The sequence below is a fragment of the Parasteatoda tepidariorum genome, chromosome 3 (genome assembly GCF_982258835.1).
Source record: "Parasteatoda tepidariorum strain Cologne lab strain chromosome 3, Ptep-v5.0, whole genome shotgun sequence".
Taxonomy (NCBI): domain Eukaryota; kingdom Metazoa; phylum Arthropoda; class Arachnida; order Araneae; family Theridiidae; genus Parasteatoda; species Parasteatoda tepidariorum.
Genome location: NC_141757.1, coordinates 16,900,819 through 16,927,483, shown reverse-complemented (window position 1 = coordinate 16,927,483; position 26,665 = coordinate 16,900,819). Strand labels below are relative to the sequence as shown.

The window sequence follows — 26,665 nt, the reverse complement described above, 5'->3', positions numbered from 1 at the left end:
TGAAGACTTCCTCAAAAGTATTTCTTACACAATATACATATCCTATTGAACACACAAATTTTAAATTTTAAAACTTGAAGAATACGTTTTTATTTAAGAAGCACTCATTACACTTAATACAAAAATTACGTACGTTTGAACGTCCTTGTAGCGTAGTGGATAGCGCGTTGGACTTCTAATCCAAAGGTCCCGGGTTCGAATCCCGGCAAAGATGAATTGAAGTGTATTTCTCTTTTATGGCCGAATGAAATAGATTTGCACATTTAAATGAAGGTTTCCTCAAAAGTATTTCTCACGCAATATACATATCCTATTCAACACACAAATTTTAAATTTTTAAACTGGAAGAATACGTTTTTATTTAAGAAACACTCATTACATACAAAAATTACGCACGTTTGAACGTCCTTGTAGCGCAGTGGATAGCGCGTTGGACTTCTAATCCAAAGGTCCCGGGTTCGAATCCCGGCAAGGATGAATTGAAGTGTATTTCTCTTTCATGGCCGAATGAAATAGATTTGCAAATTTAAATGAAGACTTCCTCAAAAGTATTTCTTACACAATATACATATCCTATTGAACACACAAATTTTAAATTTTAAAACTTGAAGAATACGTTTTTATTTAAGAAACACTCATTACATACAAAAATTACGCACGTTTGAACGTCCTTGTAGCGCAGTGGATAGCGCGTTGGACTTCTAATCCAAAGGTCCCGGGTTCGAATCCCGGCAAGGATGAATTGAAGTGTATTTCTCTTTCATGGTCGAATGAAATAGATTTGCACATTTAAATGAAGACTTCCTCAAAAATATTTCTGACAAAATATACATATCTTATTGAACACACTAATTTTAAATTTTTAAACTTGAAGAATACTTTTTTATTTAAGAAACACTCATTACACTTAATACAAAAATTACGTACGTTTGAACGTCCTTGTAGCGCAGAGGATAGCGCGTTGGACTTCTAATCCAAAGGTCCCGGGTTTGAATCCCGGCAAGGATGAATTGAAGTGTATTTCTCTTTTATGGCCGAATGAAATAGATTTGCACATTTAAATGAAGACTTCCTCAAAAGTATTTCTTACACAATATACATATCCTATTGAACACACAAATTTTAAATTTTAAAACTTGAAGAATACGTTTTTATTTAAGAAGCACTCATTACACTTAATACAAAAATTACGTACGTTTGAACGTCCTTGTAGCGTAGTGGATAGCGCGTTGGACTTCTAATCCAAAGGTCCCGGGTTCGAATCCCGGCAAGGATGAATTGAAGTGTATTTCTCTTTTATGGCCGAATGAAATAGATTTGCACATTTAAATGAAGGTTTCCTCAAAAGTATTTCTCACGCAATATACATATCCTATTCAACACACAAATTTTAAATTTTTAAACTGGAAGAATACGTTTTTATTTAAGAAACACTCATTACATACAAAAATTACGCACGTTTGAACGTCCTTGTAGCGCAGTGGATAGCGCGTTGGACTTCTAATCCAAAGGTCCCGGGTTCGAATCCCGGCAAGGATGAATTGAAGTGTATTTCTCTTTCATGGCCGAATGAAATAGATTTGCAAATTTAAATGAAGACTTCCTCAAAAGTATTTCTTACACAATATACATATCCTATTGAACACACAAATTTTAAATTTTTAAACTTGAAGAATACGTTTTTATTTAAGAAACACTCATTACATACAAAAATTACGCACGTTTGAACGTCCTTGTAGCGCAGTGGATAGCGCGTTGGACTTCTAATCCAAAGATCCCGGGTTCGAATCCCGGCAAGGATGAATTGAAGTGTATTTCTCTTTCATGGTCGAATGAAATAGGTTTGCACATTTAAATGAAGACTTCCTCAAAAATATTTCTGACAAAATATACATATCTTATTGAACACACTAATTTTAAATTTTTAAACTTGAAGAATACTTTTTTATTTAAGAAACACTCATTACACTTAATACAAAAATTACGTACGTTTGAACGTCCTTGTAGCGCAGTGGATAGCGCGTTGGACTTCTAATTCAAAGGTCCCGGGATCGAATCCCGGCAAGGATGAATTGAAGTGTATTTCTCTTTTATGGCCGAATGAAATAGATTTGCACATTTAAATGAAGACTTCCTCAAAAGTATTTCTTACACAATATACATATCCTATTGAACACACAAATTTTAAATTTTTAAACTTGAAGAATACGTTTTTATTTAAGAAGCACTCATTACACTTAATACAAAAATTACGTACGTTTGAACGTCCTTGTAGCGCAGTGGATAGCGCGTTGGACTTCAAATCCAAAGGTCCCGGGTTCGAATCCCGGCAAGGATGAATTGAAGTGTATTTCTCTTTTATGGCCGAATGAAATAGATTTGCACATTTATATGAAGGTTTCCTCAAAAGTATTTCTCACGCAATATACATATCCTATTGAACACACAAATTTTAAATTTTTAAACTTGAAGAATACGTTTTTATTTAAGAAGCACTCATTACACTTAATACAAAAATTACGTACGTTTGAACGTCCTTGTAGCGCAGTGGATAGCGCGTTGGACTTCTAATCCAAAGATCCCGGGTTCGAATCCCGACAAGGATGAATTGAAGTGTATTTCTCTTTTATGGCCGAATGAAATAGATTTGCACATTTAAATGAAGGTTTCCTCAAAAGTATTTCTCACGCAATATACATATCCTATTCAACACACAAATTTTAAATTTTTAAACTGGAAGAATACGTTTTTATTTAAGAAACACTCATTACATACAAAAATTACGTACGTTTGAACGTCCTTGTAGCGCAGTGGATAGCGCGTTGGACTTCTAATCCAAAGGTCCCGGGTTCGAATCCCGGCAAGGATGAATTGAAGTGTATTTCTCTTTTATGGCCGAATGAAATAGATTTGCACATTTAAATGAAGACTTCCTCAAAAGTATTTCTTACACAATATACATATCCTATTGAACACACAAATTTTAAATTTTTAAACTTGAAGAATACGTTTTTATTTAAGAAGCACTCATTACACTTAATACAAAAATTACGTACGTTTGAACGTCCTTGTAGCGCAGTGGATAGCGCGTTGGACTTCTAATCCAAAGGTCCCGGGTTCGAATCCCGGCAAGGATGAATTGAAGTGTATTTCTCTTTTATGGCCGAATGAAATAGATTTGCACATTTATATGAAGGTTTCCTCAAAAGTATTTCTCACGCAATATACATATCCTATTGAACACACAAATTTTAAATTTTTAAACTTGAAGAATACGTTTTTATTTAAGAAGCACTCATTACACTTAATACAAAAATTACGTACGTTTGAACGTCCTTGTAGCGCAGTGGATAGCGCGTTGGACTTCTAATCCAAAGGTCCCGGGTTCGAATCCCGGCAAGGATGAATTGAAGTGTATTTCTCTTTTATGGCCGAATGAAATAGATTTGCACATTTAAATGAAGGTTTCCTCAAAAGTATTTCTCACGCAATATACATATCCTATTCAACACACAAATTTTAAATTTTTAAACTGGAAGAATACGTTTTTATTTAAGAAACACTCATTACATACAAAAATTACGTACGTTTGAACGTCCTTGTAGCGCAGTGGATAGCGCGTTGGACTTCTAATCCAAAGGTCCCGGGTTCGAATCCCGGCAAGGATGAATTGAAGTGTATTTCTCTTTTATGGCCGAATGAAATAGATTTGCACATTTAAATGAAGACTTCCTCAAAAGTATTTCTTACACAATATACATATCCTATTGAACACACAAATTTTAAATTTTTAAACTTGAAGAATACGTTTTTATTTAAGAAGCACTCATTACACTTAATACAAAAATTACGTACGTTTGAACGTCCTTGTAGCGCAGTGGATAGCGCGTTGGACTTCTAATCCAAAGGTCCCGGGTTCGAATCCCGGCAAGGATGAATTGAAGTGTATTTCTCTTTTATGGCCGAATGAAATAGATTTGCACATTTATATGAAGGTTTCCTCAAAAGTATTTCTCACGCAATATACATATCCTATTGAACACACAAATTTTAAATTTTTAAACTTGAAGAATACGTTTTTATTTAAGAAGCACTCATTACACTTAATACAAAAATTACGTGCGTTTGAACGTCCTTGTAGCGCAGTGGATAGCGCGTTGGACTTCTAATCCAAAGGTCCCGGGTTCGAATCCCGGCAAGGATGAATTGAAGTGTATTTCTCTTTTATGGCCGAATGAAATAGATTTGCACATTTAAATGAAGGTTTCCTCAAAAGTATTTCTCACGCAATATACATATCCTATTGAACACACAAATTTTAAATTTTTAAACTTGAAGAATACGTTTTTATTTAAGAAACACTCATTACACCTAATACAAAAATTACGTACGTTTGAACGTCCTTGTAGCGCAGTGGATAGCGCGTTGGACTTCTAATCCAAAGGTCCCGGGATCGAATCCCGGCAAGGATGAATTGAAGTGTATTTCTCTTTCATGGTCGAATGAAATAGATTTGCACATTTAAATGAAGACTTCCTCAAAAATATTTGTGACAAAATATACATATTTTATTGAACACACTAATTTTAAATTTTTAAATTTGAAGAACACTTTTTTATTTAAGAAACACTCATTACACTTAATACAAAAATTACGTACGTTTGAACGTCCTTGTAGCGCAGTGGATAGCGCGTTGGACTTCTAATCCAAAGGTCCCGGGTTCGAATCCCGGCAAGGATGAATTGAAGTGTATTTCTCTTTTATGGCCGAATGAAATAGATTTGCACATTTAAATGAAGACTTCCTCAAAAGTATTTCTTACACAATATACATATCCTATTGAACACACAAATTTTAAATTTTTAAACTTCAAGAATACGTTTTTATTTAAGAAGCACTCTTTACACTTAATACAAAAATTACGTACGTTTGAACGTCCTTGTAGCGCAGTGGATAGCGCGTTGTACTTCTAATCCAAAGGTCCCGGGTTCGAATCCCGGCAAGGATGAATTGAAGTGTATTTCTCTTTTATGGCCGAATGAAATTGATTTGCACGTTTAAATGAAGACTTCCTCAAAAGTATTTCTTACACAATATACATATCCTATTGAACACACAAATTTTAAATTTTTAAACTTGAAGAATACGTTTTTATTTAAGAAACACTCATTACACTTAATACAAAAATTACGTACGTTTGAACGTCCTTGTAGCGCAGTGGATAGCGCGTTGGACTTCTAATTTAAAGGTCCCGGGTTCGAATCCCGGAAAGGATGAATTGAAGTGTATTTCTCTTTGATGGCCGAATGAAATATTTTTGCACATTTAAATGAAGACTTCCTCAAAAGTATTTCTTACACAATATACATATCCTATTGAACACACAAGTTTTAAATTTTTAAACTTGAAGAATACGTTTTTATTTAAGAAACACTCATTACACTTAATTCAAAAATTACGTACGTTTGAACGTCCTTGTAGCGCAGTGGAAAGCGCGTTGGACTTCTAATCCAAAGGACCCGGGTTCGAATCCCGGCAAGGATGAATTGAAGTGTATTTCTCTTTTATGGCCGAATGAAATAGATTTGCACATTTAAATGAAGGTTTCCTCAAAAGTATTTCTCACGCAATATACATATCCTATTGAAAACACAAATTTTAAATTTTTAAACTTGAAGAATACGTTTTTATTTAAGAAACACTCATTACATACAAAAATTACGCACGTTTGAACGTCCTTGTAGCGCAGTGGATAGCGCGTTGGACTTCTAATCCAAAGGTCCCGGGTTCGAATCCCGGCAAGGATGAATTGAAGTGTATTTCTCTTTCATGGTCGAATGAAATAGATTTGCACATTTAAATGAAGACTTCCTCAAAAATATTTCTGACAAAACATACATATTTTATTGAACACACTAATTTTAAATTTTTAAACTTGAAGAATACTTTTTTATTTAAGAAACACTCATTACACTTAATACAAAAATTACGTACGTTTGAACGTCCTTGTAGCGCAGTGGATAGCGCGTTGGACTTCTAATCCAAAGGTCCCGGGTTCGAATCCCGGCAAGGATGAATTGAAGTGTATTTCTCTTTTATGGCCGAATGAAATAGATTTGCACATTTAAATGAAGACTTCCTCAAAAGTATTTCTTACACAATATACATATCCTATTGAACACACAAATTTTAAATTTTTAAACTTGAAGAATACGTTTTTATTTAAGAAGCACTCATTACACTTAATACAAAAATTACGTACGTTTGAACGTCTTTGTAGCGCAGTGGATAGCGCGTTGGACTTCTTATCCAAAGGTCCCGGGTTCGAATCCCGGCAAGGATGAATTGAAGTGTATTTCTCTTTTATGGCCAGATGAAATAGATTTGCACATTTATATGAAGGTTTCCTCAAAAGTATTTCTCACGCAATATACATATCCCAATGAACACACAAATTTTAAATTTTTAAACTTGAAGAATACGTTTTTATTTAAGAAACACTTATTACATACAAAAATTACGCACGTTTGAACGTCCTTGTAGCGCAGTGGATAGCGCGTTGGACTTCTAATCCAAAGGTCCAGGGTTCGAATCCCGGCAAGGATGAATTGAAGTGTATTTCTCTTTGATGGCCGAATGAAATATTTTTGCACATTTAAATGAAGACTTCCTCAAAAGTATTTCTTACACAATATACATATCCTATTGAACACACAAATTTTAAATTTTTAAACTTGAAGAATACGTTTTTATTTAAGAAACACTCATTACACTTAATTCAAAAATTACGTTCGTTTGAACGTCCTTGTAGCGTAGTGGATAGCGCGTTGGACTTCTAATCCAAAGGACCCGGGTTCGAATCCCGGCAAGGATGAATTGAAGTGTATTTCTCTTTTATGGCCGAATGAAATAGATTTGCACATTTAAATGAAGGTTTCCTCAAAAGTATTTCTCACGCAATATACATATCCTATTGAACACACAAATTTTAAATTTTTAAACTTGAAGAATACGTTTTTATTTAAGAAACACTCATTACATACAAAAATTACGCATGTTTGAACGTCCTTGTAGCGCAGTGGATAGCGCGTTGGACTTCTTATCCAAAGGTCCCGGGTTCGAATCCCGGCAAGGATGAATTGAAGTGTATTTCTCTTTTATGGCCGAATGAAATAGATTTGCACATTTATATGAAGGTTTCCTCAAAAGTATTTCTCACGCAATATTTATATCCTATTGAACACACAAATTTTAAATTTTTAAACTTGAAGAATACGTTTTTATTTAAGAAACACTCATTACATACAAAAATTACGCACGTTTGAACGTCCTTGTAGCGCAGTGGATAGCGCGTTGGACTTCTAATCCAAAGGTCCCGGGTTCGAATCCCGGCAAGGATGAATTGAAGTGTATTTCTCTTTTATGGCCGAATGAAATAGATTTGCACATTTAAATGAAGACTTCCTCAAAAGTATTTCTTACACAATATACATATCCTATTGAACACACAAATTTTAAATTTTTAAACTTCAAGAATACGTTTTTATTTAAGAAGCACTCTTTACACTTAATACAAAAATTACGTACGTTTGAACGTCCTTGTAGCGCAGTGGATAGCGCGTTGTACTTCTAATCCAAAGGTCCCGGGTTCGAATCCCGGCAAGGATGAATTGAAGTGTATTTCTCTTTTATGGCCGAATGAAATTGATTTGCACGTTTAAATGAAGACTTCCTCAAAAGTATTTCTTACACAATATACATATCCTATTGAACACACAAATTTTAAATTTTTAAACTTGAAGAATACGTTTTTATTTAAGAAACACTCATTACACTTAATACAAAAATTACGTACGTTTGAACGTCCTTGTAGCGCAGTGGATAGCGCGTTGGACTTCTAATCCAAAGGTCCCGGGTTCGAATCCCGGAAAGGATGAATTGAAGTGTATTTCTCTTTGATGGCCGAATGAAATATTTTTGCACATTTAAATGAAGACTTCCTCAAAAGTATTTCTTACACAATATACATATCCTATTGAACACACAAGTTTTAAATTTTTAAACTTGAAGAATACGTTTTTATTTAAGAAACACTCATTACACTTAATTCAAAAATTACGTACGTTTGAACGTCCTTGTAGCGCAGTGGATAGCGCGTTGGACTTCTAATCCAAAGGACCCGGGTTCGAATCCCGGCAAGGATGAATTGAAGTGTATTTCTCTTTTATGGCCGAATGAAATAGATTTGCACATTTAAATGAAGGTTTCCTCAAAAGTATTTCTCACGCAATATACATATCCTATTGAAAACACAAATTTTAAATTTTTAAACTTGAAGAATACGTTTTTATTTAAGAAACACTCATTACATACAAAAATTACGCACGTTTGAACGTCCTTGTAGCGCAGTGGATAGCGCGTTGGACTTCTAATCCAAAGGTCCCGGGTTCGAATCCCGGCAAGGATGAATTGAAGTGTATTTCTCTTTCATGGTCGAATGAAATAGCTTTGCACATTTAAATGAAGACTTCCTCAAAAATATTTCTGACAAAACATACATATTTTATTGAACACACTAATTTTAAATTTTTAAACTTGAAGAATACTTTTTTATTTAAGAAACACTCATTACACTTAATACAAAAATTACGTACGTTTGAACGTCCTTGTAGCGCAGTGGATAGCGCGTTGGACTTCTAATCCAAAGGTCCCGGGTTCGAATCCCGGCAAGGATGAATTGAAGTGTATTTCTCTTTTATGGCCGAATGAAATAGATTTGCACATTTAAATGAAGACTTCCTCAAAAATATTTCTGACAAAATATACATATCTTATTGATCACACTAATTTTAAATTTTTAAACTTGAAGAACACTTTTTTATTTAAGAAACACTCATTACACTTAATACAAAAATTACGTACGTTTGAACGTCCTTGTAGCGCAGTGGATAGCGCGTTGGACTTCTAATCCAAAGGTCCCGGGTTCGAATCCCGGCAAGGATGAATTGAAGTGTATTTCTCTTTTATGGCCGAATGAAATAGATTTGCACATTTAAATGAAGACTTCCTCAAAAGTATTTCTTACACAATATACATATCCTATTGAACACACAAATTTTAAATTTTTAAACTTCAAGAATACGTTTTTATTTAAGAAGCACTCTTTACACTTAATACAAAAATTACGTACGTTTGAACGTCCTTGTAGCGCAGTGGATAGCGCGTTGTACTTCTAATCCAAAGGTCCCGGGTTCGAATCCCGGCAAGGATGAATTGAAGTGTATTTCTCTTTTATGGCCGAATGAAATAGATTTGCACATTTAAATGAAGACTTCCTCAAAAGTATTTCTTACACAATATACATATCCTATTGAACACACAAATTTTAAATTTTTAAACTTTAAGAATACGTTTTTATTTAAGAAACACTCATTACATACAAAAATTACGCACGTTTGAACGTCCTTGTAGCGCAGTGGATAGCGCGTTGGACTTCTAATCCAAAGGTCCCGTGTTCGAATCCCGGCAAGGATGAATTGAAGTGTATTTCTCTTTCATGGCCGAATGAAATAGATTTGCACATTTAAATGAAGACTTCCTCAAAAATATTTCTGACAAAATATACATATCTTATTGATCACACTAATTTTAAATTTTTAAACTTGAAGAATACTTTTTTATTTAAGAAACTCTCATTACACTTATTACAAACATTACGTACGTTTGAACGTCCTTGTAGCGCAGTGGATAGCACGTTGGACTTTTAATCCAAAGGTCCCGGGATCGAATCCCGGCAAGGATGAATTGAAGTGTATTTCTCTTTTAGGGCCGAATGAAATAGATTTGCACATTTAAATGAAGGTTTCCTCAAAAGTATTTCTCACGCAATATACATATCCTATTGAACACACAAATTTTAAATTTTTAAACTTGAAGAATACGTTTTTATTTAAGAAACACTCATTACATACAAAAATTACGCACGTTTGAACGTCCTTGTAGCGCAGTGGATAGCGCGTTGGACTTCTAATCCAAAGGTCCCGGGATCGAATCCCGGCAAGGATGAATTGAAGTGTATTTCTCTTTCATGGTCGAATGAAATAGATTTGCACATTTAAATGAAGACTTCCTCAAAAATATTTCTGACAAAATATACATATTTTATTGAACACACTAATTTTAAATTTTTAAATTTGAAGAACACTTTTTTATTTAAGAAACACTCATTACACTTAATACAAAAATTACGTACGTTTGAACGTCCTTGTAGCGCAGTGGATAGCGCGTTGGACTTCTAATCCAAAGGTCCCGGGTTCGAATCCCGGCAAGGATGAATTGAAGTGTATTTCTCTTTTATGGCCGAATGAAATAGATTTGCACATTTAAATGAAGACTTCCTCAAAAGTATTTCTTACACAATATACATATCCTATTGAACACACAAATTTTAAATTTTTAAACTTCAAGAATACGTTTTTATTTAAGAAGCACTCTTTACACTTAATACAAAAATTACGTACGTTTGAACGTCCTTGTAGCGCAGTGGATAGCGCGTTGTACTTCTAATCCAAAGGTCCCGGGTTCGAATCCCGGCAAGGATGAATTGAAGTGTAATTCTCTTTTATGGCCGAATGAAATAGATTTGCACGTTTAAATGAAGACTTCCTCAAAAGTATTTCTTACACAATATACATATCTTATTGAACACACTAATTTTAAATTTTTAAACTTGAGGAATACGTTTTTATTTAAGAAACACTCATTACACTTAATACAAAAATTACGAACGTTTGAACTTGCTTTTAGCGCAGTGTATAGCGCGATGGAATACTAATCCAAAGGTCCCGGATTCGAATCCCGGCAAGGATGAATTGAAGTGCATTTCTCTTTTATGGCCGAATGAAATAGATTTGCACATTTAAATGAAGACTTCCTCAAAAGTATTTCGGACACAATATACATATCTTATTGAACACACTAATTTCAAATTTTTAAACTTGTAGAATACGTTTTTATATAAGAAACACTCATTACACTTAAAACAAAAATTACGTACGTTTGAACGTCCTTGTAGCGCAGTGGATAGCGCGTTGGACTTCTAATCCAAAGGTCCCGGGTTCGAATCCCGGCAAGGATGAATTGAAGTGTATTTCTCTTTTATTTCCGAATGAAATAGATTTGCACATTTAAATGAAGACTTCCTCAAAAGTATTTCTGACACAATATACATATCTTATTGAACACACTAATTTTAAATTTTTAAACTTGAAGAATACGTTTTTATTTAAGAAATATTCATTACACTTAATACAAAAATTACGTACGTTTGAGCGTCCTTGTAGCGCAGTGGATAGCGCGTTGGACTTCTAATCCGAAGGTCCCGTTTCGAATCCCGGCAAGGATGAATTGAAGTGTATTTCCCTTTTATGGCCGAATGAAATAGATTTGCACATTTAAATGAAGACTTCCTCAAAAGTATTTCTGACACAATATACATATCTTATTGAACACACTAATTTTAAATTTTTAAACTTGAAGAATAAGTTTTTATTTAAGAAACACTCATTACACTTAATACAAAAATTACGTACGGTTGAACGTCCATGTAGCGCAGTGGATAGCGCGTTGGAGTTCTAATCCAAAGGTCCCGGGTTCGAATCCCGGCAAGGATGAATTGAAGTGTATTTCTCTTTTATGGCCGAATGAAATAGATTTGCACATTTAAATGAAGACTTCCTCGAAAGTATTTCAGACTTAATATACTTATCTTATTGAACACACTAGTTTTTAATTTTAAAACTTGAAGAATACGTTTTTATTTAAGAAACACTCATTACACTTAATACAAAAATTACGTACGTTTGAACTTGCTTGTAGCGCAGTGTATAGCGCGTTGGACTTCTAATCCAAAGGTCCCGGATTCGAATCCCGGCAATGATGAATTGAAGTGTACTTCTCTTTTATGGCCGAATGAAATAGATTTGCACATTTAAATGAAGACTTCCTCAAAAGTATTTCTGACACAATATACATATCTTATTGAACACACTAATTTCAAATTTTTAAACTTGTAGAATACGTTTTTATTTAAGAAACACTCATTACACTTAAAACAAAAATTACGTACGTTTGAACGTCCTTGTAGCGCAGTGGATAGCGCGTTGGACTTCTAATCCAAAGGTCCCGGGTTCGAATCCCGGCAAGGATGAATTGAAGTGTATTTCTCTTTTATGGCCGAATGAAATAGATTTGCACATTTAAATGAAGACTTCCTCAAATGTACTTTTGACACAATATACATATCTTATTGAACACACTAATTTTAAATTTTTATACTTGAAGAATACGTTTTTATTTAAGAAACACTCATTACACTTAAAACAAAAATTACGTACGTTTGAACGTCCTTGTAGCGCAGTGGATAGCGCGTTGGACTTCTAATCCAAAGGTCCCGGGTTCGAATCCCGGCAAGGATAAATTGAAGTGTATTTCTCTTTTATGGCCGAATGAAATAGATTTGCACATTTAAATGAAGACTTCCTCAAAAGTACTTTTGACACAATATACATATCTTATTGAACACACTAATTTTAAATTTTTATACTTGAAGAATACGTTTTTATTTAAGAAACACTCATTACACTTAATACAAAAATTGCGTATGTTTGAACGTCAATGTAGCGCAGTGGATAGCGCGTTGGAGTTCTATTCCAAAGGTCCCGGGTTCGAATCCCGGCAAGGATGAATTGAAGTGTATTTCTCTTTTATGGCCGAAAAAAATAGATTTGCACATTTAAATGAAGACTTCCTAAAAAGTATTTTTGACACAATATACATATCTTATTGAACACACTAGTTTTTAATTTTAAAACTTGAAGAATACGTTTTTATTTAAGAAACACTCATTACACTTAATACAAAAATTACGTACGTTTGAACTTGCTTGTAGCGCAGTGCATAGCGCGTTGGACTTCTAATCCAAAGGTCCCGGATTCGAATCCCGGCAATGATGAATTGAAGTGTACTTCTCTTTATGGCCGAATGAAATAGATTTGCACCTTTAAATGAAGACTTCCTCAAAAGTATTTCTGACACAATATATATATATATTATTGAACACACTAATTTTAAACTTTTAAACTTGAAGAATACGTTTTTGTTAAGAAACACTCATTACACTTAATACAAAAATTACGCACGTTTGAACGTCCTTGTAGCGCAATGGATAGCACGTTGGACTTTTAATCCGAAGGTCCCGGGTTCGAATCCCGGCAAGGATGAATTGAAGTGTATTGCTCTTTTATGGCCGAATGAAATAGATTTGCACATTTAAATGAAGACTTCCTCGAAAGTATTTCTGACACAATATACATATCTTATTGAACACACTAATTTTAAATTTTTAAACTTGAGGAATACGTTTTTATTTAAGAAACACTCATTACACTTGATACAAAAATTACTTACGTTTGAACGTCCTTGTAGCGCAGTGGATAGCGCGTTGGACTTCTAATCCAAAGGTCCCGGGTTCGAATGCCGGCAAGGATGAATTGAAGTGTATTTCTCTTTTATGGCCGAATGAAATAGATTTGCACATTTAAATGAAGACTTCCTCAAAAGTATTTCTGACACAATATATATATCTTATTGAACACACTAATTTTAAATTTGAAGAATACATTTTTATTTAAGAAACACTCATTACACTTAATACAAAAATTACGCACGTTTGAACGTCCTTGTTGCACAGTGGATAGCGCGTTGGACTTCTAAACCAAAGGTCCCGGGTTTGAATCCCAGCAAGGATGAATTGAAGTGTATTTCTCTTTTATGGCCGAATGAAATAGATTTGCACATTTAAATGAAGATTTCCTCAAAAATATTTCTGACAAAATATACATATCTTATTGAACACACTAATTTTAAATTTTTAAACTTGAAGAATACTTTTTTATTTAAGAAACACTCATTAGACTTAATACAAAGATTACGTACGTTTGAACGTCCTTGTAGCGTAGTGGATAGCGCGTTGGACTTCTAATCCAAAGGTCCCGGGTTCGAATCCCGGCAAGGATGAATTGAAGTGTATTTCTCTTTTATGGCCGAATGAAATAGATTTGCACATTTAAATGAAGGTTTCCTCAAAAGTATTTCTCACGCAATATACATATCCTATTGAACACACAAATTTTAAATTTTTAAACTTGAAGAATACGTTTTTATTTAAGAAACACTCATTACATACAAAAATTACGCACGTTTGAACGTCCTTGTAGCGCAGTGGATAGCGCGTTGGACTTCTAATCCAAAGGTCCCGGGATTGAATCCCGGGAAGGATGAATTGAAGTGTATTTCTCTTTTATGGCCGAATGAAATAGATTTGCACATTTAAATGAAGGTTTCCTCAAAAGTATTTCTTACACAATATACATATCCTATTGAACACACAAATTTTAAATTTTTAAACTGGAAGAATACGTTTTTATTTAAGAAACACTCATTACATACAAAAATTACTTACGTTTGAACGTCCTCGTTGCGCAGTGGATAGCGCGTTGGACTTCTAATCCAAAGGTCCCGGGTTCGAATCCCGGCAAGGATGAATTGAAGTGTATTTCTCTTTCATGGCCGAATGAAATAGATTTGCACGTTTAAATGAAGACTTCCTCAAAAGTATTTCTTACACAATATACATATCCTATTGAACACACAAATTTTAAATTTTTAAACTTGAAGAATACGTTTTTATTTAAGAAACACTCATTACACTTAATACAAAAATTACATACGTTTGAACGTCCTTGTAGCGCAGTGGATAGCGCGTTGGACTTCTAATCCAAAGGTCCCGGGTTCGAATCCCGGCAAGGATGAATTGAAGTGTATTTCTCTTTTATGGCCGAATGAAATAGATTTGCACATTTAAATGAAGACTTCCTCAAAAGTATTTCTTACACAATATACATATCCTATTGAACACACAAATTTTAAATTTTTAAACTTCAAGAATACGTTTTTATTTAAGAAGCACTCTTTACACTTAATACAAAAATTACGTACGTTTGAACGTCCTTGTAGCGCAGTGGATAGCGCGTTGGACTTCTTATCCAAAGGCCCCGGGTTCGAATCCCGGCAAGGATGAATTGAAGTGTATTTCTCTTTTATGGCCGAATGAAATAGATTTGCACATTTAAATGAAGGTTTCCTCAAAAGTATTTCTCACGCAATATACATATCCTATTGAACACACAAATTTTAAATTTTTAAACTTGAAGAATACGTTTTTATTTAAGAAACACTCATTACATACAAAAATTACGCACGTTTGAACGTCCTTGTTGCACAGTGGATAGCGCGTTGGACTTCTAAACCAAAGGTCCCGGGTTTGAATCCCAGCAAGGATGAATTGAAGTGTATTTCTCTTTTATGGCCGAATGAAATAGATTTGCACATTTAAATGAAGACTTCCTCAAAAATATTTCTGACAAAATATACATATCTTATTGAACACACTAATTTTAAATTTTTAAACTTGAAGAATACTTTTTTATTTAAGAAACACTCATTAGACTTAATACAAAGATTACGTACGTTTGAACGTCCTTGTAGCGCAGTGGATAGCGCGTTGGACTTCTAATGCAAAGATCCCGGGTTCGAATCCCGGCAAGGATGAATTGAAGTGTATTTCTCTTTTATGGCCGAATGAAATAGATTTGCACATTTAAATGAAGGTTTCCTCAAAAGTATTTCTCACGCAATATACATATCTTATTGAACACACTAATTTTAAATTTTTAAACTTGAAGAATACTTTTTTATTTAAGAAACACTCCTTACACTTAATACAAAAATTACGTACGCTTGAACGTCTTTGTAGCGCAGTGGATAGCGCGTTGGACTTCTAATCCAAAGGTCCCGGGTTCGAATCCCGGCAAGGATGAATTGATGTGTATTGCTCTTTTATGGCCGAATGAAATAGATTTGCACATTTAAATGAAGACTTCCTCAAAAGTATTTCTTACACAATATACATATCCTATTGAACACACAAATTTTAAATTTTTAAACTTGAAGAATACGTTTTTATTTAAGAAACACTCATTACATACAAAAATTACGCACGTTTGAACGTCCTTGTAGCGCAGTGGATAGCGCGTTGGACTTCTAATCCAAAGGTCCCGGGTTCGAATCCCGGCAAGGATGAATTGAAGTGTATTTCTCTTTCATGGCCGAATGAAATAGATTTGCACATTTAAATGAAGACTTCCTCAAAAATATTTCTGACAAAATATACATATCTTATTGATCACACTAATTTTAAATTTTTAAACTTGAAGAATACTTTTTTATTTAAGAAACTCTCATTACACTTATTACAAACATTACGTACGTTTGAACGTCCTTGTAGCGCAGTGGATAGCGCGTTGGACTTTTAATCCAAAGGTCCCGGGATCGAATCCCGGCAAGGATGAATTGAAGTGTATTTCTCTTTTAGGGCCGAATGAAATAGATTTGCACATTTAAATGAAGGTTTCCTCAAAAGTATTTCTCACGCAATATACATATCCTATTGAACACACAAATTTTAAATTTTTAAACTTGAAGAATACGTTTTTATTTAAGAAACACTCATTACATACAAAAATTACGCACGTTTGAACGTCCTTGTAGCGCAGTGGATAGCGCGTTGGACTTCTAATCCAAAGGTCCCGGGATCGAATCCCGGCAAGGATGAATTGAAGTGTATTTCTCTTTCATGGTCGAATGAAATAGATTTGCACATTTAAATGAAGACTTCCTCAAAAATATTTCTGACAAAATATACATATTTTATTGAACACACTAATTTTAAATTTTTAAATTTGAAGAACACTTTTTTATTTAAGAAACACTCATTACACTTAATACAAAAATTACGTACGTTTGAACGTCCTTGTAGCGCAGTGGATAGCGCGTTGGACTTCTAATCCAAAGGTCCCGGGTTCGAATCCCGGCAAGGATGAATTGAAGTGTATTTCTCTTTTATGGCCGAATGAAATAGATTTGCACATTTAAATGAAGACTTCCTCAAAAGTATTTCTTACACAATATACATATCCTATTGAACACACAAATTTTAAATTTTTAAACTTCAAGAATACGTTTTTATTTAAGAAGCACTCTTTACACTTAATACAAAAATTACGTACGTTTGAACGTCCTTGTAGCGCAGTGGATAGCGCGTTGTACTTCTAATCCAAAGGTCCCGGGTTCGAATCCCGGCAAGGATGAATTGAAGTGTATTTCTCTTTTATGGCCGAATGAAATAGATTTGCACGTTTAAATGAAGACTTCCTCAAAAGTATTTCTTACACAATATACATATCCTATTGAACACACAAATTTTAAATTTTTAAACTTGAAGAATACGTTTTTATTTAAGAAACACTCATTACACTTAATACAAAAATTACATACGTTTGAACGTCCTTGTAGCGCAGTGGATAGCGCGTTGGACTTCTAATCCAAAGGTCCCGGGTTCGAATCCCGGCAAGGATGAATTGAAGTGTATTTCTCTTTTATGGCCGAATGAAATAGATTTGCACATTTAAATGAAGACTTCCTCAAAAGTATTTCTTACACAATATACATATCCTATTGAACACACAAATTTTAAATTTTTAAACTTCAAGAATACGTTTTTATTTAAGAAGCACTCTTTACACTTAATACAAAAATTACGTACGTTTGAACGTCCTTGTAGCGCAGTGGATAGCGCGTTGGACTTCTAATCCAAAGGCCCCGGGTTCGAATCCCGGCAAGGATGAATTGAAGTGTATTTCTCTTTTATGGCCGAATGAAATAGATTTGCACATTTAAATGAAGGTTTCCTCAAAAGTATTTCTCACGCAATATACATATCCTATTGAACACACAAATTTTAAATTTTTAAACTTGAAGAATACGTTTTTATTTAAGAAACACTCATTACATACAAAAATTACGCACGTTTGAACGTCCTTGTTGCACAGTGGATAGCGCGTTGGACTTCTAAACCAAAGGTCCCGGGTTTGAATCCCAGCAAGGATGAATTGAAGTGTATTTCTCTTTTATGGCCGAATGAAATAGATTTGCACATTTAAATGAAGACTTCCTCAAAAATATTTCTGACAAAATATACATATCTTATTGAACACACTAATTTTAAATTTTTAAACTTGAAGAATACTTTTTTATTTAAGAAACACTCATTAGACTTAATACAAAGATTACGTACGTTTGAACGTCCTTGTAGCGCAGTGGATAGCGCGTTGGACTTCTAATGCAAAGATCCCGGGTTCGAATCCCGGCAAGGATGAATTGAAGTGTATTTCTCTTTTATGGCCGAATGAAATAGATTTGCACATTTAAATGAAGGTTTCCTCAAAAGTATTTCTCACGCAATATACATATCTTATTGAACACACTAATTTTAAATTTTTAAACTTGAAGAATACTTTTTTATTTAAGAAACACTCCTTACACTTAATACAAAAATTACGTACGCTTGAACGTCTTTGTAGCGCAGTGGATAGCGCGTTGGACTTCTAATCCAAAGGTCCCGGGTTCGAATCCCGGCAAGGATGAATTGATGTGTATTGCTCTTTTATGGCCGAATGAAATAGATTTGCACATTTAAATGAAGACTTCCTCAAAAGTATTTCTTACACAATATACATATCCTATTGAACACACAAATTTTAAATTTTTAAACTTGAAGAATACGTTTTTATTTAAGAAACACTCATTACATACAAAAATTACGCACGTTTGAACGTCCTTGTAGCGCAGTGGATAGCGCGTTGGACTTCTAATCCAAAGGTCCCGGGTTCGAATCCCGGCAAGGATGAATTGAAGTGTATTTCTCTTTCATGGCCGAATGAAATAGATTTGCACATTTAAATGAAGACTTCCTCAAAAATATTTCTGACAAAATATACATATCTTATTGATCACACTAATTTTAAATTTTTAAACTTGAAGAATACTTTTTTATTTAAGAAACTCTCATTACACTTATTACAAACATTACGTACGTTTGAACGTCCTTGTAGCGCAGTGGATAGCGCGTTGGACTTTTAATCCAAAGGTCCCGGGATCGAATCCCGGCAAGGATGAATTGAAGTGTATTTCTCTTTTAGGGCCGAATGAAATAGATTTGCACATTTAAATGAAGGTTTCCTCAAAAGTATTTCTCACGCAATATACATATCCTATTGAACACACAAATTTTAAATTTTTAAACTTGAAGAATACGTTTTTATTTAAGAAACACTCATTACATACAAAAATTACGCACGTTTGAACGTCCTTGTAGCGCAGTGGATAGCGCGTTGGACTTCTAATCCAAAGGTCCCGGGATCGAATCCCGGCAAGGATGAATTGAAGTGTATTTCTCTTTCATGGTCGAATGAAATAGATTTGCACATTTAAATGAAGACTTCCTCAAAAATATTTCTGACAAAATATACATATTTTATTGAACACACTAATTTTAAATTTTTAAATTTGAAGAACACTTTTTTATTTAAGAAACACTCATTACACTTAATACAAAAATTACGTACGTTTGAACGTCCTTGTAGCGCAGTGGATAGCGCGTTGGACTTCTAATCCAAAGGTCCCGGGTTCGAATCCCGGCAAGGATGAATTGAAGTGTATTTCTCTTTTATGGCCGAATGAAATAGATTTGCACATTTAAATGAAGACTTCCTCAAAAGTATTTCTTACACAATATACATATCCTATTGAACACACAAATTTTAAATTTTTAAACTTCAAGAATACGTTTTTATTTAAGAAGCACTCTTACACTTAATACAAAAATTACGTACGTTTGAACGTCCTTGTAGCGCAGTGGATAGCGCGTTGTACTTCTAATCCAAAGGTCCCGGGTTCGAATCCCGGCAAGGATGAATTGAAGTGTATTTCTCTTTTATGGCCGAATGAAATAGATTTGCACGTTTAAATGAAGACTTCCTCAAAAGTATTTCTTACACAATATACATATCCTATTGAACACACAAATTTTAAATTTTTAAACTTCAAGAATACGTTTTTATTTAAGAAGCACTCTTTACACTTAATACAAAAATTACGTACGTTTGAACGTCCTTGTAGCGCAGTGGATAGCGCGTTGGACTTCTAATCCAAAGGCCCCGGGTTCGAATCCCGGCAAGGATGAATTGAAGTGTATTTCTCTTTTATGGCCGAATGAAATAGATTTGCACATTTAAATGAAGGTTTCCTCAAAAGTATTTCTCACGCAATATACATATCCTATTGAACACACAAATTTTAAATTTTTAAACTTGAAGAATACGTTTTTATTTAAGAAACACTCATTACATACAAAAATTACGCACGTTTGAACGTCCTTGTTGCACAGTGGATAGCGCGTTGGACTTCTAAACCAAAGGTCCCGGGTTTGAATCCCAGCAAGGATGAATTGAAGTGTATTTCTCTTTTATGGCCGAATGAAATAGATTTGCACATTTAAATGAAGACTTCCTCAAAAATATTTCTGACAAAATATACATATCTTATTGAACACACTAATTTTAAATTTTTAAACTTGAAGAATACTTTTTTATTTAAGAAACACTCATTAGACTTAATACAAAGATTACGTACGTTTGAACGTCCTTGTAGCGCAGTGGATAGCGCGTTGGACTTCTAATGCAAAGATCCCGGGTTCGAATCCCGGCAAGGATGAATTGAAGTGTATTTCTCTTTTATGGCCGAATGAAATAGATTTGCACATTTAAATGAAGGTTTCCTCAAAAGTATTTCTCACGCAATATACATATCTTATTGAACACACTAATTTTAAATTTTTAAACTTGAAGAATACTTTTTTATTTAAGAAACACTCCTTACACTTAATACAAAAATTACGTACGCTTGAACGTCTTTGTAGCGCAGTGGATAGCGCGTTGGACTTCTAATCCAAAGGTCCCGGGTTCGAATCCCGGCAAGGATGAATTGATGTGTATTGCTCTTTTATGGCCGAATGAAATAGATTTGCACATTTAAATGAAGACTTCCTCAAAAGTATTTCTTACACAATATACATATCCTATTGAACACACAAATTTTAAATTTTTAAACTTGAAGAATACGTTTTTATTTAAGAAACACTCATTACATACAAAAATTACGCACGTTTGAACGTCCTTGTAGCGCAGTGGATAGCGCGTTGGACTTCTAATCCAAAGGTCCCGGGTTCGAATCCCGGCAAGGATGAATTGAAGTGTATTTCTCTTTCATGGCCGAATGAAATAGATTTGCACATTTAAATGAAGACTTCCTCAAAAATATTTCTGACAAAATATACATATCTTATTGATCACACTAATTTTAAATTTTTAAACTTGAAGAATACTTTTTTATTTAAGAAACTCTCATTACACTTATTACAAACATTACGTACGTTTGAACGTCCTTGTAGCGCAGTGGATAGCGCGTTGGACTTTTAATCCAAAGGTCCCGGGATCGAATCCCGGCAAGGATGAATTGAAGTGTATTTCTCTTTTAGGGCCGAATGAAATAGATTTGCACATTTAAATGAAGGTTTCCTCAAAAGTATTTCTCACGCAATATACATATCCTATTGAACACACAAATTTTAAATTTTTAAACTTGAAGAATACGTTTTTATTTAAGAAACACTCATTACATACAAAAATTACGCACGTTTGAACGTCCTTGTAGCGCAGTGGATAGCGCGTTGGACTTCTAATCCAAAGGTCCCGGGATCGAATCCCGGCAAGGATGAATTGAAGTGTATTTCTCTTTCATGGTCGAATGAAATAGATTTGCACATTTAAATGAAGACTTCCTCAAAAATATTTCTGACAAAATATACATATTTTATTGAACACACTAATTTTAAATTTTTAAATTTGAAGAACACTTTTTTATTTAAGAAACACTCATTACACTTAATACAAAAATTACGTACGTTTGAACGTCCTTGTAGCGCAGTGGATAGCGCGTTGGACTTCTAATCCAAAGGTCCCGGGTTCGAATCCCGGCAAGGATGAATTGAAGTGTATTTCTCTTTTATGGCCGAATGAAATAGATTTGCACATTTAAATGAAGACTTCCTCAAAAGTATTTCTTACACAATATACATATCCTATTGAACACACAAATTTTAAATTTTTAAACTTCAAGAATACGTTTTTATTTAAGAAGCACTCTTTACACTTAATACAAAAATTACGTACGTTTGAACGTCCTTGTAGCGCAGTGGATAGCGCGTTGTACTTCTAATCCAAAGGTCCCGGGTTCGAATTCCGGCAAGGATGAATTGAAGTGTATTTCTCTTTTATGGCCGAATGAAATAGATTTGCACGTTTAAATGAAGACTTCCTCAAAAGTATTTCTTACACAATATACATATCCTATTGAACACACAAATTTTAAATTTTTAAACTTGAAGAATACGTTTTTATTTAAGAAACACTCATTACACTTAATACAAAAATTACGTACGTTTGAACGTCCTTGTAGCGCAGTGGATAGCGCGTTGGACTTCTAATCCAAAGGTCCCGGGTTCGAATCCCGGCAAGGATGAATTGAAGTGTATTTCTCTTTTATGGCCGAATGAAATAGATTTGCACATTTAAATGAAGACTTCCTCAAAAGTATTTCTTACACAATATACATATCCTATTGAACACACAAATTTTAAATTTTTAAACTTCAAGAATACGTTTTTATTTAAGAAGCACTCTTTACACTTAATACAAAAATTACGTACGTTTGAACGTCCTTGTAGCGCAGTGGATAGCGCGTTGTACTTCTAATCCAAAGGTCCCGGGTTCGAATCCCGGCAAGGATGAATTGAAGTGTAATTCTCTTTTATGGCCGAATGAAATAGATTTGCACGTTTAAATGAAGACTTCCTCAAAAGTATTTCTTACACAATATACATATCTTATTGAACACACTAATTTTAAATTTTTAAACTTGAGGAATACGTTTTTATTTAAGAAACACTCATTACACTTAATACAAAAATTACGAACGTTTGAACTTGCTTTTAGCGCAGTGTATAGCGCGATGGACTACTAATCCAAAGGTCCCGGATTCGAATCCCGGCAAGGATGAATTGAAGTGCATTTCTCTTTTATGGCCGAATGAAATAGATTTGCACATTTAAATGAAGACTTCCTCAAAAGTATTTCGGACACAATATACATATCTTATTGAACACACTAATTTCAAATTTTTAAACTTGTAGAATACGTTTTTATATAAGAAACACTCATTACACTTAAAACAAAAATTACGTACGTTTGAACGTCCTTGTAGCGCAGTGGATAGCGCGTTGGACTTCTAATCCAAAGGTCCCGGGTTCGAATCCCGGCAAGGATGAATTGAAGTGTATTTCTCTTTTATTTCCGAATGAAATAGATTTGCACATTTAAATGAAGACTTCCTCAAATGTACTTTTGACACAATATACATATCTTATTGAACACACTAATTTTAAATTTTTATACTTGAAGAATACGTTTTTATTTAAGAAACACTCATTACACTTAAAACAAAAATTACGTACGTTTGAACGTCCTTGTAGCGCAGTGGATAGCGCGTTGGACTTCTAATCCAAAGGTCCCGGGTTCGAATCCCGGCAAGGATGAATTGAAGTGTATTTCTCTTTTATGGCCGAATGAAATAGATTTGCACATTTAAATGAAGACTTCCTCAAAAGTACTTTTGACACAATATACATATCTTATTGAACACACTAATTTTAAATTTTTATACTTGAAGAATACGTTTTTATTTAAGAAACACTCATTACACTTAATACAAAAATTACGTACGTTTGAACGTCCATGTAGCGCAGTGGATAGCGCGTTGGAGTTCTAATCCAAAGGTCCCGGGTTCGAATCCCGGCAAGGATGAATTGAAGTGTATTTCTCTTTTATGGCCGAAAAAAATAGATTTGCACATTTAAATGAAGACTTCCTAAAAAGAATTTTTGACACAATATACATATCTTATTGAACACACTAGTTTTTAATTTTAAAACTTGAACAATACGTTTTTATTTAAGAAACACTCATTACACTTAATACAAAAATTACGTACGTTTGAACTTGCTTGTAGCGCAGTGCATAGCGCGTTGGACTTCTAATCCAAAGGTCCCGGATTCGAATCCCGGCAATGATGAATTGAAGTGTACTTCTCTTTTATGGCCGAATGAAATAGATTTGCACCTTTAAATGAAGACTTCCTCAAAAGTATTTCTGACACAATATATATATATATTATTGAACACACTAATTTTAAACTTTTAAACTTGAAGAATACGTTTTTGTTTAAGAAACACTCATTACACTTAATACAAAAATTACGCACGTTTGAACGTCCTTGTAGCGCAATGGATAGCACGTTGGACTTTTAATCCGAAGGTCCCGGGTTCGAATCCCGGCAAGGATGAATTGAAGTGTATTGCTCTTTTATGGCCGAATGAAATAGATTTGCACATTTAAATGAAGACTTCCTCGAAAGTATTTCTGACACAATATACATATCTTATTGAACACACTAATTTTAAATTTTTAAACTTGAGGAATACGTTTTTATTTAAGAAACACTCATTACACTTGATACAAAAATTACTTACGTTTGAACGTCCTTGTAGCGCAGTGGATAGCGCGTTGGACTTCTAATCCAAAGGTCCCGGGTTCGAATCCCGGCAAGGATGAATTGAAGTGTATTTCTCTTTTATGGCCGAATGAAATAGATTTGCACATTTAAATGAAGACTTCCTCAAAAGTATTTCTGACACAATATATATATCTTATTGAACACACTAATTTTAAATTTGAAGAATACATTTTTATTTAAGAAACACTCATTACACTTAATACAAAAATTACGTACGTTTGAACGTCCTTGTAGCGCAGTGGATAGCGCGTTGGACTTCTAATCCAAAGGTCCCGGGTTCGAATCCCGGCAAGGATGATTTGAAGTGTATTTCTCTTTTATGGCCGAATGAAATAGATTTGCACATTTAAATGAAGACTTCCTCAAAAGTATTTCTGACACAATATACATATCTTATTGAACACACTAATTTTAAATTTTAAAACTTGAAGAATACGTTTTTATTTAAGAAACATTCATTACACTTAATACAAAAATTCCGTATGTTTGAACGTCCATGTAGCGCAGTGGATAGCGCGTTAGACTTCTAATCCAAAGGTCCCGGGTTCGAATCCCGGCAAGGATGAATTGAAGTGTATTTCTCTTTTATGGCCGAATGAAATAGATTTGCACATTTAAATGAAGACTTCCTCGAAAGTATTTCAGACTTAATATACATATCTTATTGAACACACTAATTTTAAATTTTTAAACTTGAGGAATACGTTTTTATTTAAGAAACACTCATTACACTTAATACAAAAATTACGAACGTTTGAACTTGCTTTTAGCGCAGTGTATAGCGCGATGAACTACTAATCCAAAGGTCCCGGATTCGAATCCAGGCAAGGATGAATTGAAGTGCATTTCTCTTTTATGGCCGAATGAAATAGATTTGCACATTTAAATGAAGACTTCCTCAAAAGTATTTCTGACACAATATACATATCTTATTGAACACACTAATTTCAAATTTTTAAACTTGTAGAATACGTTTTTATATAAGAAACACTCATTACACTTAAAACAAAAATTACGTACGTTTGAACGTCCTTGTAGCGCAGTGGATAGCCCGTTGGACTTCTAATCCAAAGGTCCCGGGTTCGAATCCCGGCAAGGATGAATTGAAGTGTATTTCTCTTTTATGGCCGAATGAAATAGATTTGCACATTAAAATGAAGACTTCCTCAAATGTACTTTTGACACAATATACATATCTTATTGAACACACTAATTTTAAATTTTTATACTTGAAGAATACGTTTTTATTTAAGAAACACTCATTACACTTAAAACAAAAATTACGTACGTTTGAACGTCCTTGTAGCGCAGTGGATAGCGCGTTGGACTTCTAATCCAAAGGTCCCGGGTTCGAATCCCGGCAAGGATGAATTGAAGTGTATTTCTCTTTTATGGCCGAATGAAATAGATTTGCACATTTAAATGAAGACTTCCTCAAAAGTACTTTTGACACAATATACATATCTTATTGAACACACTAATTTTAAATTTTTATACTTGAAGAATACGTTTTTATTTAAGAAACACTCATTACACTTAATACAAAATTTACGTACGTTTGAACGTCCATGTAGCGCAGTGGATAGCGCGTTGGAGTTCTAATCCAAAGGTCCCGGGTTCGAATCCCGGCAAGGATGAATTGAAGAGTATTTCTCTTTTATGGCCGAATGAAATAGATTTTCACATTTAAATGAAGACTTCCTCGAAAGTATTTCAGACTTAATATACTTATCTTATTGAACACACTAGTTTTTAATTTTAAAACTTGAAGAATACGTTTTTATTTAAGAAACACTCATTACACTTAATACAAAAATTACGTACGTTTGAACTTGCTTGTAGCGCAGTGTATAGCGCGTTGGACTTCTAATCCAAAGGTCCCGGATTCGAATCCCGGCAATGATGAATTGAAGTGTACTTCTCTTTTATGGCCGAATGAAATAGATTTGCACATTTAAAT

The 26,665-nt window shown here is 34.0% G+C and overlaps 68 non-coding genes across 68 annotated transcripts; all 68 read left to right on the top strand.

Moving 5' to 3' along the window:
- The first annotated feature begins 141 nt into the window (after positions 1–141).
- On the top strand, positions 142–214 carry TRNAR-UCU (transfer RNA arginine (anticodon UCU)). The gene has a single exon. It is a non-coding gene; the product is annotated as a tRNA-Arg (tRNA).
- A 190-nt stretch (positions 215–404) lies between these two features.
- TRNAR-UCU (transfer RNA arginine (anticodon UCU)) lies at positions 405–477 on the top strand. Its single transcript has one exon. It is a non-coding gene; the product is annotated as a tRNA-Arg (tRNA).
- A 190-nt stretch (positions 478–667) lies between these two features.
- TRNAR-UCU (transfer RNA arginine (anticodon UCU)) lies at positions 668–740 on the top strand. The gene has a single exon. It is a non-coding gene; the product is annotated as a tRNA-Arg (tRNA).
- A 463-nt stretch (positions 741–1,203) lies between these two features.
- On the top strand, positions 1,204–1,276 carry TRNAR-UCU (transfer RNA arginine (anticodon UCU)). Its single transcript has one exon. It is a non-coding gene; the product is annotated as a tRNA-Arg (tRNA).
- A 190-nt stretch (positions 1,277–1,466) lies between these two features.
- Positions 1,467–1,539, top strand: TRNAR-UCU (transfer RNA arginine (anticodon UCU)). Its single transcript has one exon. It is a non-coding gene; the product is annotated as a tRNA-Arg (tRNA).
- Positions 1,540–1,729: 190 nt separating this feature from the next.
- Positions 1,730–1,802, top strand: TRNAR-UCU (transfer RNA arginine (anticodon UCU)). Its single transcript has one exon. It is a non-coding gene; the product is annotated as a tRNA-Arg (tRNA).
- Positions 1,803–1,997: 195 nt separating this feature from the next.
- On the top strand, positions 1,998–2,070 carry TRNAR-UCU (transfer RNA arginine (anticodon UCU)). The gene has a single exon. It is a non-coding gene; the product is annotated as a tRNA-Arg (tRNA).
- Positions 2,071–2,533: 463 nt separating this feature from the next.
- On the top strand, positions 2,534–2,606 carry TRNAR-UCU (transfer RNA arginine (anticodon UCU)). The gene has a single exon. It is a non-coding gene; the product is annotated as a tRNA-Arg (tRNA).
- A 190-nt stretch (positions 2,607–2,796) lies between these two features.
- Positions 2,797–2,869, top strand: TRNAR-UCU (transfer RNA arginine (anticodon UCU)). Its single transcript has one exon. It is a non-coding gene; the product is annotated as a tRNA-Arg (tRNA).
- A 195-nt stretch (positions 2,870–3,064) lies between these two features.
- On the top strand, positions 3,065–3,137 carry TRNAR-UCU (transfer RNA arginine (anticodon UCU)). Its single transcript has one exon. It is a non-coding gene; the product is annotated as a tRNA-Arg (tRNA).
- A 195-nt stretch (positions 3,138–3,332) lies between these two features.
- Positions 3,333–3,405, top strand: TRNAR-UCU (transfer RNA arginine (anticodon UCU)). Its single transcript has one exon. It is a non-coding gene; the product is annotated as a tRNA-Arg (tRNA).
- Positions 3,406–3,595: 190 nt separating this feature from the next.
- On the top strand, positions 3,596–3,668 carry TRNAR-UCU (transfer RNA arginine (anticodon UCU)). The gene has a single exon. It is a non-coding gene; the product is annotated as a tRNA-Arg (tRNA).
- Positions 3,669–3,863: 195 nt separating this feature from the next.
- On the top strand, positions 3,864–3,936 carry TRNAR-UCU (transfer RNA arginine (anticodon UCU)). Its single transcript has one exon. It is a non-coding gene; the product is annotated as a tRNA-Arg (tRNA).
- A 195-nt stretch (positions 3,937–4,131) lies between these two features.
- Positions 4,132–4,204, top strand: TRNAR-UCU (transfer RNA arginine (anticodon UCU)). Its single transcript has one exon. It is a non-coding gene; the product is annotated as a tRNA-Arg (tRNA).
- A 195-nt stretch (positions 4,205–4,399) lies between these two features.
- Positions 4,400–4,472, top strand: TRNAR-UCU (transfer RNA arginine (anticodon UCU)). Its single transcript has one exon. It is a non-coding gene; the product is annotated as a tRNA-Arg (tRNA).
- A 195-nt stretch (positions 4,473–4,667) lies between these two features.
- Positions 4,668–4,740, top strand: TRNAR-UCU (transfer RNA arginine (anticodon UCU)). The gene has a single exon. It is a non-coding gene; the product is annotated as a tRNA-Arg (tRNA).
- Positions 4,741–4,935: 195 nt separating this feature from the next.
- On the top strand, positions 4,936–5,008 carry TRNAR-UCU (transfer RNA arginine (anticodon UCU)). The gene has a single exon. It is a non-coding gene; the product is annotated as a tRNA-Arg (tRNA).
- Positions 5,009–5,471: 463 nt separating this feature from the next.
- Positions 5,472–5,544, top strand: TRNAR-UCU (transfer RNA arginine (anticodon UCU)). Its single transcript has one exon. It is a non-coding gene; the product is annotated as a tRNA-Arg (tRNA).
- A 190-nt stretch (positions 5,545–5,734) lies between these two features.
- Positions 5,735–5,807, top strand: TRNAR-UCU (transfer RNA arginine (anticodon UCU)). Its single transcript has one exon. It is a non-coding gene; the product is annotated as a tRNA-Arg (tRNA).
- A 195-nt stretch (positions 5,808–6,002) lies between these two features.
- Positions 6,003–6,075, top strand: TRNAR-UCU (transfer RNA arginine (anticodon UCU)). The gene has a single exon. It is a non-coding gene; the product is annotated as a tRNA-Arg (tRNA).
- Positions 6,076–6,270: 195 nt separating this feature from the next.
- Positions 6,271–6,343, top strand: TRNAR-UCU (transfer RNA arginine (anticodon UCU)). The gene has a single exon. It is a non-coding gene; the product is annotated as a tRNA-Arg (tRNA).
- A 190-nt stretch (positions 6,344–6,533) lies between these two features.
- Positions 6,534–6,606, top strand: TRNAR-UCU (transfer RNA arginine (anticodon UCU)). Its single transcript has one exon. It is a non-coding gene; the product is annotated as a tRNA-Arg (tRNA).
- Positions 6,607–6,801: 195 nt separating this feature from the next.
- On the top strand, positions 6,802–6,874 carry TRNAR-UCU (transfer RNA arginine (anticodon UCU)). The gene has a single exon. It is a non-coding gene; the product is annotated as a tRNA-Arg (tRNA).
- A 190-nt stretch (positions 6,875–7,064) lies between these two features.
- Positions 7,065–7,137, top strand: TRNAR-UCU (transfer RNA arginine (anticodon UCU)). The gene has a single exon. It is a non-coding gene; the product is annotated as a tRNA-Arg (tRNA).
- A 190-nt stretch (positions 7,138–7,327) lies between these two features.
- TRNAR-UCU (transfer RNA arginine (anticodon UCU)) lies at positions 7,328–7,400 on the top strand. The gene has a single exon. It is a non-coding gene; the product is annotated as a tRNA-Arg (tRNA).
- Positions 7,401–7,595: 195 nt separating this feature from the next.
- On the top strand, positions 7,596–7,668 carry TRNAR-UCU (transfer RNA arginine (anticodon UCU)). Its single transcript has one exon. It is a non-coding gene; the product is annotated as a tRNA-Arg (tRNA).
- A 195-nt stretch (positions 7,669–7,863) lies between these two features.
- On the top strand, positions 7,864–7,936 carry TRNAR-UCU (transfer RNA arginine (anticodon UCU)). The gene has a single exon. It is a non-coding gene; the product is annotated as a tRNA-Arg (tRNA).
- A 195-nt stretch (positions 7,937–8,131) lies between these two features.
- On the top strand, positions 8,132–8,204 carry TRNAR-UCU (transfer RNA arginine (anticodon UCU)). The gene has a single exon. It is a non-coding gene; the product is annotated as a tRNA-Arg (tRNA).
- A 190-nt stretch (positions 8,205–8,394) lies between these two features.
- Positions 8,395–8,467, top strand: TRNAR-UCU (transfer RNA arginine (anticodon UCU)). Its single transcript has one exon. It is a non-coding gene; the product is annotated as a tRNA-Arg (tRNA).
- A 195-nt stretch (positions 8,468–8,662) lies between these two features.
- On the top strand, positions 8,663–8,735 carry TRNAR-UCU (transfer RNA arginine (anticodon UCU)). Its single transcript has one exon. It is a non-coding gene; the product is annotated as a tRNA-Arg (tRNA).
- Positions 8,736–8,930: 195 nt separating this feature from the next.
- On the top strand, positions 8,931–9,003 carry TRNAR-UCU (transfer RNA arginine (anticodon UCU)). Its single transcript has one exon. It is a non-coding gene; the product is annotated as a tRNA-Arg (tRNA).
- A 195-nt stretch (positions 9,004–9,198) lies between these two features.
- On the top strand, positions 9,199–9,271 carry TRNAR-UCU (transfer RNA arginine (anticodon UCU)). The gene has a single exon. It is a non-coding gene; the product is annotated as a tRNA-Arg (tRNA).
- Positions 9,272–9,461: 190 nt separating this feature from the next.
- Positions 9,462–9,534, top strand: TRNAR-UCU (transfer RNA arginine (anticodon UCU)). The gene has a single exon. It is a non-coding gene; the product is annotated as a tRNA-Arg (tRNA).
- A 458-nt stretch (positions 9,535–9,992) lies between these two features.
- TRNAR-UCU (transfer RNA arginine (anticodon UCU)) lies at positions 9,993–10,065 on the top strand. Its single transcript has one exon. It is a non-coding gene; the product is annotated as a tRNA-Arg (tRNA).
- A 195-nt stretch (positions 10,066–10,260) lies between these two features.
- On the top strand, positions 10,261–10,333 carry TRNAR-UCU (transfer RNA arginine (anticodon UCU)). The gene has a single exon. It is a non-coding gene; the product is annotated as a tRNA-Arg (tRNA).
- A 195-nt stretch (positions 10,334–10,528) lies between these two features.
- Positions 10,529–10,601, top strand: TRNAR-UCU (transfer RNA arginine (anticodon UCU)). Its single transcript has one exon. It is a non-coding gene; the product is annotated as a tRNA-Arg (tRNA).
- Positions 10,602–11,064: 463 nt separating this feature from the next.
- TRNAR-UCU (transfer RNA arginine (anticodon UCU)) lies at positions 11,065–11,137 on the top strand. Its single transcript has one exon. It is a non-coding gene; the product is annotated as a tRNA-Arg (tRNA).
- A 998-nt stretch (positions 11,138–12,135) lies between these two features.
- Positions 12,136–12,208, top strand: TRNAR-UCU (transfer RNA arginine (anticodon UCU)). Its single transcript has one exon. It is a non-coding gene; the product is annotated as a tRNA-Arg (tRNA).
- A 195-nt stretch (positions 12,209–12,403) lies between these two features.
- TRNAR-UCU (transfer RNA arginine (anticodon UCU)) lies at positions 12,404–12,476 on the top strand. Its single transcript has one exon. It is a non-coding gene; the product is annotated as a tRNA-Arg (tRNA).
- A 999-nt stretch (positions 12,477–13,475) lies between these two features.
- On the top strand, positions 13,476–13,548 carry TRNAR-UCU (transfer RNA arginine (anticodon UCU)). The gene has a single exon. It is a non-coding gene; the product is annotated as a tRNA-Arg (tRNA).
- A 455-nt stretch (positions 13,549–14,003) lies between these two features.
- TRNAR-UCU (transfer RNA arginine (anticodon UCU)) lies at positions 14,004–14,076 on the top strand. The gene has a single exon. It is a non-coding gene; the product is annotated as a tRNA-Arg (tRNA).
- A 721-nt stretch (positions 14,077–14,797) lies between these two features.
- Positions 14,798–14,870, top strand: TRNAR-UCU (transfer RNA arginine (anticodon UCU)). Its single transcript has one exon. It is a non-coding gene; the product is annotated as a tRNA-Arg (tRNA).
- A 195-nt stretch (positions 14,871–15,065) lies between these two features.
- On the top strand, positions 15,066–15,138 carry TRNAR-UCU (transfer RNA arginine (anticodon UCU)). The gene has a single exon. It is a non-coding gene; the product is annotated as a tRNA-Arg (tRNA).
- Positions 15,139–15,864: 726 nt separating this feature from the next.
- TRNAR-UCU (transfer RNA arginine (anticodon UCU)) lies at positions 15,865–15,937 on the top strand. Its single transcript has one exon. It is a non-coding gene; the product is annotated as a tRNA-Arg (tRNA).
- A 190-nt stretch (positions 15,938–16,127) lies between these two features.
- On the top strand, positions 16,128–16,200 carry TRNAR-UCU (transfer RNA arginine (anticodon UCU)). The gene has a single exon. It is a non-coding gene; the product is annotated as a tRNA-Arg (tRNA).
- A 458-nt stretch (positions 16,201–16,658) lies between these two features.
- TRNAR-UCU (transfer RNA arginine (anticodon UCU)) lies at positions 16,659–16,731 on the top strand. The gene has a single exon. It is a non-coding gene; the product is annotated as a tRNA-Arg (tRNA).
- Positions 16,732–16,926: 195 nt separating this feature from the next.
- Positions 16,927–16,999, top strand: TRNAR-UCU (transfer RNA arginine (anticodon UCU)). Its single transcript has one exon. It is a non-coding gene; the product is annotated as a tRNA-Arg (tRNA).
- Positions 17,000–17,194: 195 nt separating this feature from the next.
- TRNAR-UCU (transfer RNA arginine (anticodon UCU)) lies at positions 17,195–17,267 on the top strand. The gene has a single exon. It is a non-coding gene; the product is annotated as a tRNA-Arg (tRNA).
- A 195-nt stretch (positions 17,268–17,462) lies between these two features.
- TRNAR-UCU (transfer RNA arginine (anticodon UCU)) lies at positions 17,463–17,535 on the top strand. Its single transcript has one exon. It is a non-coding gene; the product is annotated as a tRNA-Arg (tRNA).
- Positions 17,536–17,730: 195 nt separating this feature from the next.
- TRNAR-UCU (transfer RNA arginine (anticodon UCU)) lies at positions 17,731–17,803 on the top strand. Its single transcript has one exon. It is a non-coding gene; the product is annotated as a tRNA-Arg (tRNA).
- A 726-nt stretch (positions 17,804–18,529) lies between these two features.
- On the top strand, positions 18,530–18,602 carry TRNAR-UCU (transfer RNA arginine (anticodon UCU)). Its single transcript has one exon. It is a non-coding gene; the product is annotated as a tRNA-Arg (tRNA).
- Positions 18,603–18,792: 190 nt separating this feature from the next.
- On the top strand, positions 18,793–18,865 carry TRNAR-UCU (transfer RNA arginine (anticodon UCU)). Its single transcript has one exon. It is a non-coding gene; the product is annotated as a tRNA-Arg (tRNA).
- A 458-nt stretch (positions 18,866–19,323) lies between these two features.
- On the top strand, positions 19,324–19,396 carry TRNAR-UCU (transfer RNA arginine (anticodon UCU)). Its single transcript has one exon. It is a non-coding gene; the product is annotated as a tRNA-Arg (tRNA).
- A 195-nt stretch (positions 19,397–19,591) lies between these two features.
- On the top strand, positions 19,592–19,664 carry TRNAR-UCU (transfer RNA arginine (anticodon UCU)). The gene has a single exon. It is a non-coding gene; the product is annotated as a tRNA-Arg (tRNA).
- Positions 19,665–19,858: 194 nt separating this feature from the next.
- TRNAR-UCU (transfer RNA arginine (anticodon UCU)) lies at positions 19,859–19,931 on the top strand. The gene has a single exon. It is a non-coding gene; the product is annotated as a tRNA-Arg (tRNA).
- Positions 19,932–20,126: 195 nt separating this feature from the next.
- On the top strand, positions 20,127–20,199 carry TRNAR-UCU (transfer RNA arginine (anticodon UCU)). Its single transcript has one exon. It is a non-coding gene; the product is annotated as a tRNA-Arg (tRNA).
- Positions 20,200–20,925: 726 nt separating this feature from the next.
- On the top strand, positions 20,926–20,998 carry TRNAR-UCU (transfer RNA arginine (anticodon UCU)). Its single transcript has one exon. It is a non-coding gene; the product is annotated as a tRNA-Arg (tRNA).
- Positions 20,999–21,188: 190 nt separating this feature from the next.
- Positions 21,189–21,261, top strand: TRNAR-UCU (transfer RNA arginine (anticodon UCU)). The gene has a single exon. It is a non-coding gene; the product is annotated as a tRNA-Arg (tRNA).
- Positions 21,262–21,719: 458 nt separating this feature from the next.
- Positions 21,720–21,792, top strand: TRNAR-UCU (transfer RNA arginine (anticodon UCU)). The gene has a single exon. It is a non-coding gene; the product is annotated as a tRNA-Arg (tRNA).
- A 195-nt stretch (positions 21,793–21,987) lies between these two features.
- Positions 21,988–22,060, top strand: TRNAR-UCU (transfer RNA arginine (anticodon UCU)). The gene has a single exon. It is a non-coding gene; the product is annotated as a tRNA-Arg (tRNA).
- A 463-nt stretch (positions 22,061–22,523) lies between these two features.
- TRNAR-UCU (transfer RNA arginine (anticodon UCU)) lies at positions 22,524–22,596 on the top strand. Its single transcript has one exon. It is a non-coding gene; the product is annotated as a tRNA-Arg (tRNA).
- A 195-nt stretch (positions 22,597–22,791) lies between these two features.
- On the top strand, positions 22,792–22,864 carry TRNAR-UCU (transfer RNA arginine (anticodon UCU)). The gene has a single exon. It is a non-coding gene; the product is annotated as a tRNA-Arg (tRNA).
- A 463-nt stretch (positions 22,865–23,327) lies between these two features.
- TRNAR-UCU (transfer RNA arginine (anticodon UCU)) lies at positions 23,328–23,400 on the top strand. The gene has a single exon. It is a non-coding gene; the product is annotated as a tRNA-Arg (tRNA).
- A 195-nt stretch (positions 23,401–23,595) lies between these two features.
- Positions 23,596–23,668, top strand: TRNAR-UCU (transfer RNA arginine (anticodon UCU)). Its single transcript has one exon. It is a non-coding gene; the product is annotated as a tRNA-Arg (tRNA).
- A 1,001-nt stretch (positions 23,669–24,669) lies between these two features.
- TRNAR-UCU (transfer RNA arginine (anticodon UCU)) lies at positions 24,670–24,742 on the top strand. Its single transcript has one exon. It is a non-coding gene; the product is annotated as a tRNA-Arg (tRNA).
- A 187-nt stretch (positions 24,743–24,929) lies between these two features.
- On the top strand, positions 24,930–25,002 carry TRNAR-UCU (transfer RNA arginine (anticodon UCU)). Its single transcript has one exon. It is a non-coding gene; the product is annotated as a tRNA-Arg (tRNA).
- A 731-nt stretch (positions 25,003–25,733) lies between these two features.
- TRNAR-UCU (transfer RNA arginine (anticodon UCU)) lies at positions 25,734–25,806 on the top strand. The gene has a single exon. It is a non-coding gene; the product is annotated as a tRNA-Arg (tRNA).
- Positions 25,807–26,001: 195 nt separating this feature from the next.
- Positions 26,002–26,074, top strand: TRNAR-UCU (transfer RNA arginine (anticodon UCU)). Its single transcript has one exon. It is a non-coding gene; the product is annotated as a tRNA-Arg (tRNA).
- The last annotated feature ends 591 nt before the right edge of the window (positions 26,075–26,665 follow it).